At 47.4% G+C, this 13458-nt stretch overlaps 1 protein-coding gene and 1 long non-coding RNA gene across 2 annotated transcripts in view; both read right to left on the bottom strand.

The window, feature by feature from the left end:
- Positions 1-13458, bottom strand: part of CSMD2 (CUB and Sushi multiple domains 2) — a 545662-nt gene that overhangs the window by 274546 nt on the left and 257658 nt on the right. The window lies entirely within an intron of this gene.
- Positions 11252-11858, bottom strand: LOC129150276 (uncharacterized). The gene is made up of 2 exons (XR_008557009.1): positions 11829-11858; positions 11252-11404 (listed from the first exon to the last, which is right to left on the bottom strand). It is a non-coding gene; the product is annotated as an uncharacterized LOC129150276 (long non-coding RNA).

Here is a 13458-nt window from a genome sequence, read left to right on the forward strand (position 1 = left end):
CCCCTCCCACGCACACCCAGGCCCAGCAGATGCAGCCACAAGCAGTGAAGAGTGTGGTAGTTCCAGAAAGGTAGCCCAAGGCTGGTTACACACGATTTAGGACAGCAACCTGTACCAGAACCCTGCCCAAGTGGACCCAGAACCAATACAACCAGTGGTGGCCTTCAGACTGCACCAGAGCTTGACCCAACTAGCCATACAAGCAGCACACCCTAAGGGGGATCGTGGCAGGCACCAGACCCTGATGGAAACAATTCCACTTTGGGGCAGCCCTGCAGAGAGCCTCATACACCAGTGATCGAGGTTCATCCTTATAGTCAGCCAGCCTGAGGGTCAACTCCACCCACAAAAGGGCCAACAACATTCTAGACTCAACTATAATAGGAGGGTGCACATTACCCACAAGAAACATTCCTGGAGCACCAAGCTCAGGTGATCTGAAAGTTGTGCTTCTGAACCCAACAAGACACCTACATCATAAAGCCGTTATAACAAGTTTGGGAGTCATAGCAGATCTACCTAATACACAGAAACAAAATGGGGAGACAAAGAAATATGCCCCAAATAAAAGAACAAGAGAAATCTCCCCAAAAAGAATTAAATGAAATGGAAGCAACCAAGATACCAGAGGCAGAGTTTATAACAATGGTTATGAGGATGCTCAAAGAGCTTAGGGGAAGAATAGATGATTTCAGTGAGAACTTAAACAAAGACATAATAAGCATTAAAAAGGACATAGAAACCATAAGAAGAACCATTCAGAAATGAAGAATACACTAGGAGGAATCAACAGCAGACTAAATGAAGCAGAAGATCGAATCAGCAATTTATGGGATGCACACATTTGACAAATCTCTGAGAACTGTACAATGAAAATGGGTAATTTTAGTTTATGTACATTAACAGAGCTAAGTAAAAACAAACTAAAATTTTACTCTGAGTTTCCAATCCTCAGAGTAAAATACCTTACTATGGCCTAGAGGCCTTAAAAAAGACATGTGCCTTCCCTCTCTTGTCTCCCCCTCTCCTCATCCTTTTATTCTTTATGACCAGCCACATGATCTCCTTGCTGTTCAAAACTGGCCAGGCCTGATTCCTACCTCAGGGCCTTTGCACTTGTCATTCCCTCTGTCTGCTAACTGGCTCTTCTCTCAGACCTCCACATGGCTCACTCCCTCACTTCCTTCGAGCCTTTGATCAAATGTGTCACACACACACACACTCTCTCTCTCTCTCTCTCTCTCTCTCTCACACACACACACACACACACACACACACACACATTCTCCAGCCAAATAGAAGACTTTATGTGAACTAAAACACAGACTGTTTTTTTGTGCTTTTCTGCGTTTGCACTTGCTTTATATGCCATTTCCCACTGTACCACCTGGCTGCATAAAGAAGTTAGGTAAGTTGCTCAAGATCACAAAGTTACTAACTGGCAGAGGTGGGATTCAAACCCAGGCCATCACACTCACAGCTTATGTACTCAGACATAACATGCAGACATGAAGGAAGGCAGTGGAATAGTTTAGGCTGAAATCCATTCTGTTCCTGTTGTTCCCCTCCCTCCAGCATCCTCTTTAATTTTGCTCCCCCTTAGAATCATAATTAAAGGAGAGAAACACAAAGAGAGATTCTCCCTTTCAAACCTTTCTGTCCACATTAATTTCACTATGGGGGGCCTGGGGAATTCCAAGTTCACCCAGGAAATTGCTATTGCGGTACAACATAAAATGTATTTAAGCAATTACACTCCATTTTTTTTTTTCCTTTTTGGTAAATTGACTTCCGTTAAATGGGGCTTCATTAATGGAATCTGGCTTAGGAGAATTAAAAAAAAAAATCACTCCCTTTAATGCATGTAGCTGATTATGGGAAAAGTGGCTTTGAGTTCCTCTGCAGAAAGCTCCAATCTCTTCTCTTAGTAATAGGAGAGCTCAGAGCAGACATCGTGGGAAGCATTTCTTCGTAAGAGGCTTCCCCTACAGTCAGGTTGTTGGGGTGCTGAGAGCCCCTTCACAAGATGACAGTGACTCTGCAAGGGACCGAGGGGGAGCAGTGTTAGAAGATCTTGGTGTAAATCTCATCATTCCTGAAAACTGACATTCTCAGGAGAACATTTGTTCATTCACATATTCACCAAGCACTCTGTATACAAGGCACTGTATTTGCCACTGGGTGCTACTCCCACTGTGGTTCCCTAGATATGGGGAGTCCCTGTAACCTACAGGATTTAACTGCCAGGTCCCGTTCTCTCTGCAGCCTCCAATCTCAGTCAATATAGCGTTTGGCTTCTGTGCTCCTAGAACAGCGGCCGCCAACCCTTCGGACCTCACGGACCACCTGTTGGCGACCGCTGACCTAGAACACCCCCGTGGGCTTTATGTCTTCACTAATCTATGTGCACTGCTTGGATCTGATTCAGAGCTGAAGCATCTCTGTGTCCCAGGGCCAACCATAAACCAGCCCTCCATCTTCAAGGCTGGCTGGGAAGAATATGAAATACAGCAAGTATTCACCACCCTATCCCCACTCTCAAGCCCTCTTTCCTTCCCACCTGCGCTCCTCCCTGGGGGATAGAAAGGACACCAGGATGCAGCTGAAAATCCTTCTAGAAACGTCCTGGTGAAGACCCACTGGCTTTAGGATTAAGTCCAAACTTTTTCATGCCTTCCCTCTCCAATGACACCCTCTTTGACTCTAGCTACTTTGATGTCTCCATGCCTTTGCATATGCTATTCTCTGTATACCTGGAATGCCCTTCCTGTTGTCCCACCTGACTACCCGGGAGAAAAAAATCACTCATCCCATGAACCTAACGAAGCATCTCCTTTTCTCCACCTCTCCCTTCCCCTGCCCCCACCAGAGGGGCAGTTCCCTCCAGTGTCCCCTTTGCACCATGCACATGCCCCTGCCATTGTAGTGGGCGCATCAAATCATGATCATCTTTTGACTTGCCCATCTCTCTGTCTAGAAGGTAAACTCCCTAAGAGCAGGGACAGATCTTCTTTCTCTTGGTATATTCACCAACACAACACAGTTCCTGACACACCGAACAAATCACTTCCACAGAACAGGAGTTGGCCAACTACTAAATAAAGTTTTATTGGATCATAACCATACTCATCCATTTACATACTGTCTGCTTTCATGCTACAATGGCAGAGTTGAGTAGTTGTGACAGAAACTATAACCTACAAAGCCAAAATATTTATCTTGCCCTTTATAGAAAGATTTTATTGACACTTACCATAGAGGCCTTTCTGCTGATGTAGTTGGTTGGTAAAAAAATAAATAAATATTTTTCTAAGTAGTGAATAATAAAAGAATGCATAGATAGCTTAAACATGTCCTTATGATATGAAATACTTGAACGTACGTTTACTTGCCAATCCATTTAATACAGGACCAAGGCCTTTCCTTTAACTATGGGTTCATTCTCTGCATTGTCTATCTTGCATAAACTACTCCATAATGTAGCATTTATCATTTCCAATTTTGCTACAGCTCATCCAGTCAAATACTTATTGAGCACCTATGATGTGCCAGGCATTGTGCCAGGCACTGGGGATGTGGTGGTGAACAAGACAGACCTGGTCTCTGTCCCAATGGAACTGACTCAGTGGGTACAGCTGCCTCGCTCACACACACCTAATATTTAGGAAGCAATTCTTTCCAGAGCTTTCCCTTCATGGAGCCATTCCAAAGCATTCAATTTAGTTTCCATAGATGCAACTATATTTCCTTTCACACTCATATTTCATCAGTTTATGTGATGTTTAATTTAAATCACATAATTACAATAACAAGTATGACTGGCACGAGAAAGTTGGCAACAAACCCATCTGATTCTCAGAAAGAGCAAGACTCAGCTGGTGGGAGCAGGGAGTGCACAGGCATTGGCAGTGGGGGTGGGAGACAGCCTGCAGGCAGCTGGGCTGACAGCACCACAGGCACGGGTCAGGAAGATCTATCAAGGCCCGTGGGAGGGCCAGTTACTCTAGGCAGCTGCTTTGGTGGAGATGGTTAAGCATACACATGCCTTTGAATGAATGAATGAATGAATGAATGAACGAATGAACGAATGAATGAACAAACAGCATTCTCTTGCTTTCAATAGTGAGACACTTTTTCTAATTTGTGATCAGGAGAGAGGAAACCAGCTAGCCTTAAAATCTTATTTGAGAAGGCTTCAGAAGTCTCCTAGGTCTAATGCCCAGCTATGTATGAATCCCAAATACAGCATTCTTGACAAAGGGTCGGTAGAGATCTGTTTTCAATACCTCCAATGATCAAGAACTCACCTCCTTGCCAAATACTCCCTGCCCACTTTGATCCACACCCACACCTTTTCTAGCTATTTCCTGCTCATCCTTCAAGTGTCACCTTACAGCCCATGGCTCCAAGAAGTTGGCTTCTTCCATGTACCTCTGGACTCCTTTCCCTTTCCCTACCATAGTGCTTGGCTCACCAGCGTCTTTCAGGGGTCAGCCTCACCCACCAAATTGTGAATTCCCTGAAGATAGGAGCAGTTTCTTTCTTGTTCAGTTCTTTCCTTAGTACCTTGCAGAGTGCATGATACAAAGGAAAGGCACAGTAAATATCACTCACTAGAGGGAGGAACCCTTGAATGAATGAACACATGAATGCGATCTTGCTGGTGGAAGCAGACGGCATATATAGGGCAAAGCAGGGGTCAGGTGAGCAGGTGAGCCTGGAGGCAGCAGGCAGGGCCTCGCAGGCCATGCTGGGTTTCATCTGGGTTTCCCATGAGGACATGCTGCCCCAATCCCTTGGTCCCGCAGCCCTCGCTGTGCTCCTCATTCACGTGGCAGCTGCTTGTATCTTTTGGGGGGACTCTTCTCATGTTGACATGTCCCCAATACAGCACCAGTGGAGTTTGGTAATAAATGTGAGCAAATGTTTCTTCTTCCCCAGCAGCAACTCAATAAACTCAACAAATTATCTGGGTTCTTCCCTGTGCAGCTAATTGTCAGCTCCAGGGAACCCACACCAACTAACTACATCAGCCAACTAACTACATCAGGTAAATGCGGTTTCCTTTGACGCACTGTACTCTGGAGGCACGCGTGTGAGCCTGGGAGAGCTGAGGGACAGGGATCCTGGCTGTGGTTGCTGTCAGGAGGGATGAGGATGTCATTACTGATGTCCTGGGGATGTCACATTGAGAAGGTCTGCGAGTGGCTTGGGGTGTCAGTTCCTTCCATTTCCAGCTCAGCTGCTCACTGGCAGGGCTGCTGGGTGAGGCATTACCTGACTCTGTGAGAGGCTGTGCCCGTGATGCTGAAGTGAACAGAATGGGTTGGGTCTGGTGCCAGGTGGATCTCCTACAACCTCTCCTACAACTCAGCCAACTCTCTCCTCTTCTGTCTCCAGGTCTCAAACAGGTACTTCCATTCTTTTCTGAGTGCTTGAAGCCTTAGAACAGGCGTCCTCAAACTACGGCCCGCAGGGCCACATGCGGGTGTTTTTGCCGTTTTGTTTTTTTACTTCAAAATAAGATATGTGCAGTGTGCATAGGAATTTGTTCATAGTTTTTTTTAAAACTATAGTCCGGCCCTCCAACGGTCTGAGCGACAGTGAACTGGTCCCCTGTTTAAAAAGTTTGAGGACCCCTGCCTTAGAAGATCAGTCTCCCTCTGCCTCAACCCACAGCTCCTAAAACCCTGAGGGCACAGCTGATGGCACTGGGGGGTGGGGGTAGGGTGAGCATGTGACCTGAGCTGGGCCAATCAGCCAATGGGACTGTGCCCGGAGGAGATCTGCAAACACGGTGTCCCAGCATCATTTCTTCTACTTCTCCTTCATTCTTATACACTGTCCTGTGCCTTGTACTTTCGTCCTCCTCTAGGTCCTCTCCAAGCTGGGACAGAATCTAAGAGCAATCTCAGCCCTGACCAGCTGCTGGGACCTCAGCTGCCCATTCCCTGCACCGGAGTCTCTGTTACTACAGATCAGACCTGAGATCCAGCCTGGAGACCTAATGGTCCTCATGCTCGGAGACATTAGAGACTACCTCCATCAGGCATGGCCCAGGAACGGGGTGCAGGCCTCAGGAGCCTGGAGACCAAGGCAAGCTTACACTCCACATGGCCCTTCCCTTTCCTGGCTCAGGTTTCTGCCAAGGTAGAAAGGTCGCCTGTCTGGTTCATTACGGGTCGTGTTCCCCTACACAGAGACAACAGGTTTAAGAAGGTCAAGGGTGAAGGGCCGGGCCTCTGGAATCTGACGGTCCTGCATTTGAACTTGGGTTCCACTGTTTACCAGCTGTGTAAAGGTGGGCCTGTGCCATAGCTCCTGAGTCTCAGTTTCCTCACCTGTGCAGAACAACCATGCTGGTGGATATAGCGTGTCCAGGACTGTGCCGGACACACAGTAGGCGCCTCACAGATGTGAACTCTTTCCCTTCCTTTCTTAGGTCTGAGAAGAAAGGTGATAACATCTCATCGGCCGTAAACCCTATTCTCCAGAGCAGCGGTCGCCAACCTTTTGGACCTCACGGACCACCGGTTGGTGACTGCTGCTCCAAAGCAGAAGTAAGGACAATTGTATCCCCTCTAGTGACAGAACAGAGCAGGGGTGAAAGGACAGGGCACTCTGTGGCACCCAGAGTGGCCGGTAACCTTGGCAGCCACCTTCCCTTTCTCCCTTGTGTGGCTCTGGCCTGGCCTCCACCAGCTCCTGCTTGCTTACTCAGCTGGCCATCTTCTGCCTGTTCACTGTCAGCGTGACTCAGAGAAGGGACCTGCCCACTTCCTAGGAGGGTGGCAATGTATGCCCCGCAGAGGCCTCCGGGATTACATTTAGATTCTACTTCTCACCCAGAGGAAATGCTTGGACATGACTTATCAAGGAGCCTCCCATGCCAGCCTTCGCTTGCCACTTGACTGCCATTGTGAGTTTGAGCATCACTGGTGCTCCCTCTCCCCCCCAGAAAGCAGCCAGCCAGCCCCGCCTGAGGCTGGCAGCGCTCACAGAAATCCTGGCCGAAATCCTGATCCAATCAGTCTGGAATTGAGGAGAAATTATTGGCTGCTGTGGCCAGCCCACAGGAAGAGCAGGGTGGTGGCTGGGATGACTAGACCCAGGGACGTGGCTGCCACAGGCCGCCTTCTCAGCACCCCATCTCTCTTGTGCTCTGTCTGCTGGCTCCCTTCTCTCCACTGCAAATGCTGGCTGCTCGAGGCTGGAGCCATGCCCACCCTTACGAGCTCCCTGATTCACCCTCTTCCTTCATTCCCTGAGAGAAGAGGACTTCTTTCCCTGGTTCGAACTCAAAAAGGGTCACACGAGTAGTCTGGTTGGGAGATGTGCCATGGGCATCTACTAGAACCCTAGGACTGGTTTGGGGACAGTTCTTCAAAAGAAGAAATATGCTCAAAAGATGGGGAGGAGTCCTAAGCAGACAAAATCAAGGACATCCACTGTGGCTCAGAGAGGCAGGGGTTTGGACTCCCGATGCAAGGGAGTGGCTTTGTCAAGGCCTCTGGGAAGGAGGCAGGGCTCACTATGGGGTCTTCTCCCCTCTGCTGGTCTTGCTCTAGATCTCCTCCCTTTTTGCTGCATCCTGCCAGAGGAAAGCAGGCATGCCTGGCCCACCATGCTGATCCCCTTCTTGTGCTTGATCATCAATCCCCTTTCCTGTCCAGCTGTCCGCCAGTCCACGGGGCTGGGTGCTGACACCTCCGCCAGCTCCGGTCAGCGTCTGTCCTTAGGAGTGGATGCAGGCTCCATGAACACCTCCACAGAGGCTGCTGTGGTGCCGTGGGCTGTCCAGGTCAGTCTACCTGCTGGACTCCAGGCATCCTGTGAACTGGGATCACCTGACCAGATCCATCTGGAAGGAGCATCAGACCAGATGAGAAAGTCTCGTCTGAATCCCTTAAGTGTGGAGATTCAGACACAACATTCTCCTGCCTGCCTTCTTCCTGTCAGACTTGGCCTTGATGCTTCCCGGCTTCCTCCTTTCCCTGACCCCAGCCAAGGCAGTCTCTAGACTCCCAGGCGGGGCTGAGCACATGGCCTCAGGAGTCAAACCAACCTGACGGTGAAGGCCTGTCTCTGCTTAACCTCTCTGTCTAGGCTTCCAAAGTTGATCAACTTAAAGCATCGTCATCATTTTTATTACAATAGCCCGGTCACATCTGATTGAGTGACAGTGCCTGGCATGAGGTCAGGGCCAAGGAAGCCTAAGTGTACTGTTTATGACCCTGCCTTCCCCGCCAGTTTGGCTTCTAGGAAATTTCAGATTCCTCTCTCTAGTACCACCTTCCTTTCTAAGACCTGTCCATCCCTTAGAGACTGCTTCTCACAGGTCATCATAAATCAGCCACACTACTCCAGGAACTCACAGCTATTTATTGTGGTGTGTGTGCACACGTGTGTGTAAATGAGTGGTGAATGAGTGAAAATGAGTGAATTAGTGACATAATGGGTTAGCCAGTGAGTGAAGAAGAGTGTGTGACATTAAATAGATCATGCTCCCTGCCCCCTTAACTAATCCAATAAACATCGGTGTAAATATTTCATCTCTATTAACACAAGCAGGGATTAAGAATAGCACAGGAAAAGTTACAGACCACCAGTTAGATGAGAAAGATACTGTGTTTGCTTTCCATGGCCACTTTAACAAATTACTACAAATTTCGTGACTTAAAACAACACAGATTTACTATCTTACAATTCTGGGGCTCAGAAGTCCAAAATGGGTATCCCTGGGCCAAGGTCAAAGTGTTGGCAGGGCTGCGGAGCCCTCTGGGAGCTGTAGGGAAAAATCCATTTGCTTGCCTTTCCCAGCGTCTGAGCAGCCTCGTTTCTTGGCTTGTGGTCTTCTCATCTTCAAAGCTAGCAGGGCAACACCTTAAATCTCTTTCAGACTCTGTCCCTCTGCAACCGTCATCACATCTCCAGCCCTAACGCTGACACTCCTGCTTCCTCTGACAGGGACCCATGAAAGGACATCAAGCCCACCGTAATCTAGGATAATCTCCCATCTCAAAATCCTTAACATAATCCACCTGCAGAGTTCCCTTTGCTGTGGAAGTTAACATTCACAGACGTTGGGGTCTTGGTGGAGTCATTCTTCCTGCCAGATACCTTGCTCAGAGGGCCCACACAGCCACTGATTCCCAGTCCACAGGTGGAGGAGCCCCAGGAGGGGGTGGAGGAAACATCAAAGCATTTATGACATTCCTGTCTGTGCCTGGTCCTTTTGCTCTTGTTGTTGCTGTGGCCTGAGCACTGGGATTTTTTAAAGCTTCTCAGGGTGGTTCCAGCATGCCCCCATATTTGAGAAACACTGCAACAAAGATATGCCCAGAGTGTATGTTACTGTGATCGAGGTTTAAAATCTGCCCTGTGTGTCCTGAAAGAGAAGGGTCCAGAGCAGGCTGTCTCAACCCTGGGTGCACAGTACTTTCAGCTGGGGAGATTGTTTTTTTAAAAAGTCCTCACCGAGGATATGTTTTTATTGATTTTAGATACAAGAAAGAAAAAGAAAGAGACATTGATGTGAGAGAGAAACATTGATGGGTTGCTTCTTGTACACGACCTGACCGTGGATTAAATCCACAATCCAGGTATGTGCCCTGACTGGGAATCGAACCTGCAACCTTTTTATGTATACAAGATGATGCTCCAACCAACTTAGCCACACTGGCCAGGGCTGGGGAGATAAAAAACACACCCCAAAACTTTATATTTTGAAATGAGAATAGAGTTGCAAAATTAGTACAGAAATTTCCTGAATACCCTTCAAGCAGCTTCCCCTAATATTAGCAACTTATATAACCATGGTTCATGTATCAAAACTAAGAAATCAACATTGCTACAGTACCATCAGCTCCATTGAAGACTTTATCCCGATCTGCCCAGTTTGTCCATTACTTCCCTCTTTTGTTCCAGGATCCAGTCCAGCATTTCTCAGTGCATTCAGTAATCACATCTACTGAGTCTCCTTCAATCTGTGTCCATTTCTCATGCTTCTATTGTTTTCTCAAGACCATGATGCTTTTGGAGAGTATTGGTCAAGTATTTTCTAGAATGTTCATTAACTTTGGTTTGTCTAATATTTTCTCATAATTAGACCAGGGTTTATGGATTTGGGGGGAGAATCCCACAGAGCGGAGCTGCTCTTGTTAATGACATCATAGAAAGGGAGGATGTGATATCAACATGGCTTGATGTTCACCTCCATTGTAAAGACAGAATCTTTTCCCATATTCTATTTATTAGAAGCAAGTCCCTAATCCAGCCCACACTGTAGGAGACTGGGAGTGTCAGGGGCTCCTATTATTTCAATGAGTTAATCCCTGCTTTTATCATCTCTTCAAAGCCTTGCACAGAGAAGGATGTAATGAGCTAGACTTGCCCGGAATTACTCAGCCTAGTAAGTGGTGAAGCTAGAATTTGAACTTATGTTTCTCTGGCTCCAAAGGTCATGTTCTGATTTTCATTTCATTTTATCACCAAGTAAAGGGGAGCTCCCTCCCAGTTTGCCTAAGACAGTATTTCTCAAACTAATTAAGGAGTCATGAGATTAGTCTGTGGGTTGTATTTTAAATAACAAAATAAAATAGAGGAAGATTATAACAGAATGGAATAGAAAATGGAGGTTTCGAAAAACTTTTGTTTCTGTAAGGTCTGTGCTTAGAGATATTTATCTTTAAGAAGAAAAAAATAGCACCCCATGGCATTACACAGGGCTCTTATGAGGACTAAATGAACTGATATAGGCAAAGTGCTTAGAACAGAGGCTGGCTGACACAAATTAGACATTATGTAAATACTATTATGAGGTATTCATGTGCATAAATAAATGGGTCATGATGTAAAATGGATGGGGATGGCAGCTGTTTTTGCAAAGTTTTATTGGGATACGGCCGCCCTCATTCATTACATATTATCTATGGCTATTTTTGAGCTATAATGGCAGAGTTGAGTACTTGCAACGGAAACTGTGTGGCCTGTAAATCCATATTTACTGCCTGGCCCTGCCTAGACGTCATCTCGCGATACAAGGATATGAGACACTTCTTCCTGGGCCTGGTGGTCTTGTCCTGGTGGTCTTGTCCATGCCAGACGATGTGACTGCTCTGCTCTTGGGTATCCAGAAGCTCAATACCCTCCTACCTGGATTGATGTCCACACTTTATCCACCTCACGGCTGTTCATAGTGGACGGCACTGATCAGGGCCCCAGCAGAAAACAGATGGCCACTCAAATCAGATGAATTCAAAGCGTGTTTAATAAAGAGGCTGTTTACAAAGGAAAGGGCAAGGTGTGGGAAAGACACAAGGGACAGCCAGTCCTCCGAGGCTAGTTAAAGCAGAGATCCTACCACCTCGGCAGGCGGGGGCCAGGAGCGGGGCAGCTCCGGAACCTGGAAGGGGTCAGTCATTTAGAGAGGATGCTTTAAAGGAGAAGCTGAGGTGTTCGGTCCAGGGACTGAGAGCCAGCTCTGGCTGAGCCCCCCGGGAGGGAGCCAGGAGAGTAAATGCCTTGACCTCACCTCCTCCCTCCTTCATCTCCTGTTGGGGTCTCCCCTGGCCAAACAAATGGAAGTCAGAGGACACAGGATTCACTGATGTGGTCCATATGGGTCAGAGAGCAGAGTGCAGAGGTACGTAAGGGGCTCTGGAGGGGCAGACCTCAGACACCAGCACACACAGCACTAATCTAGAAAGCAGGGGGCAGTTACCCTCTGGAAGCTTCAGACAATGGACCCTTGGTTCCCGCTTCATCCCTCCATGTTAGGGATGTGACCCGAACAACCAAGGACTGCCATAGCTTTTATGCTTTTATACCTTTTCTTCCTAGATCTGGTGGGCCCAGATGGTTATCATTGGTTTCATCTTCCTGGATCTTATCCTTGTGAGAAGGTGAAGGTCATAAATAGAGGCCCAGAACAGAGGCCCAGATAAGCTGCAGGTTGTTCTGTAAGTCTGGCAGAATCTATTAGTAGGCAGGAAGGTTAGCCCCCTTCTTCCTCACAGCCCATCCTTTCTCCTCAGGAAGAAGTTGTGTCCCATTCATCTCTGAAGCCCAGCTCGAGTCTACCATATAGGTGAGCCAACCTCTGGCTTCTTGGGAGAAAAAATTGGAGTGGAAAAAGCTACTTGGGTTGACAAATGTCCTCAGAGTAATTGTTCCATGACCAGACCCCTCTCTCCCCTACCCTAGCCCAGACATCCTCAGCTGGCATCTGGTATCTCAGAGGCCCTCAAATCCAGCCACAGAACTATAGTATGTCAGCTGGAGGGCCTGTTCTGGCCAGTCCACCACTCTGATTTTATAGATGAGAAATCACAGCATGAAAGGGGCTGGCTTAGGTGGCCCTTGGCAGAGATGAGCTAGAATTCAAGACTGGGTCTCTCATCGGTTTCCATCCTTCTTTCACACAAGATGGAAAATGAAGTCAGTCTTGGAGCCCTGGGAATGGACTTGGCAAAAATTCTAAATGCAGTCTAATCTTAGGCAAGTTTCTCTGTCAAGTTCACCTGGACCCTTAGCCCTCACAGGAACAGTTAGTTTTCTATCAGTGGGAGGAAGCAAGGCCTGAGTCAGGTGAATGAGTCCAAATCCACACTCCCACCTACTCTGGGCTGTTTTACCTTAAACAGGTTAATTTTTATGTTAATGAGGCTCGATTTTCTAGTCCTATCAGCAAACATTGAGTTATATTAACCCCATTATTATACAAGCAAGTACCCCTTGGTGACCAAAGGTCAATCAATGACACCTGAGCTTTTCTTTTTCTTCCAGTTGGAAGACTGGTGGGATATTTGCGACTGCTTTTACAAAAGGCCAGAGACCAACTTATTTGAATGTAGCTGTTAGACGTAGGTCTTCTAACCCCAAGAAGTGGGGAACCCTGAGATGAGTCCACCTGATATACCAAGGATTAGATCTCAAATGCAATTAGCAAAATGCCAAGGTTCTGCTCTCTTCTGCCCTCCCCCCTCCCTCAAATCTCTTCAGAGGAAGAATTTAGACTTACAGCCCAAGTGCTCAGGTTTTAAATCAGACAACGCTGTCCTGACAGGAAGCGAGTCAGGGCTGTCACGCCTGATTATTTTTAGAGTTACTACTAAACTCTTTGTGCAGTGTGAGCTGCAAACAGAAAGACTTCCCATTTTATCACAACAGCTCTGGGGCCATCCACCTCCTTGAGTTCCTTATTTCCGGCCTGTCTTTGGAAGGGATGACATGGCATCTTGTCAATGTTACGGCAAGGAAGGCAGATCCCATGGTTTGTTGCTGCGTCTGAGGAACTGAAGCTGAGCAAAGCTGCTGCCTCCAGGAAGCCAGGGAGAAATATTCTGGGGAAGGCGCTACTCCATAGCTTTCTCCAGAAAAACTGTTATGTTTCATGAGGAGCAAAAAAAATGGACCATCGCGTAGCCAACCAATGAGAGTCCCTCTATGCAAATGCCA

Source organism: Eptesicus fuscus, chromosome 9, assembly GCF_027574615.1.
Source record: "Eptesicus fuscus isolate TK198812 chromosome 9, DD_ASM_mEF_20220401, whole genome shotgun sequence".
Taxonomy (NCBI): domain Eukaryota; kingdom Metazoa; phylum Chordata; class Mammalia; order Chiroptera; family Vespertilionidae; genus Eptesicus; species Eptesicus fuscus.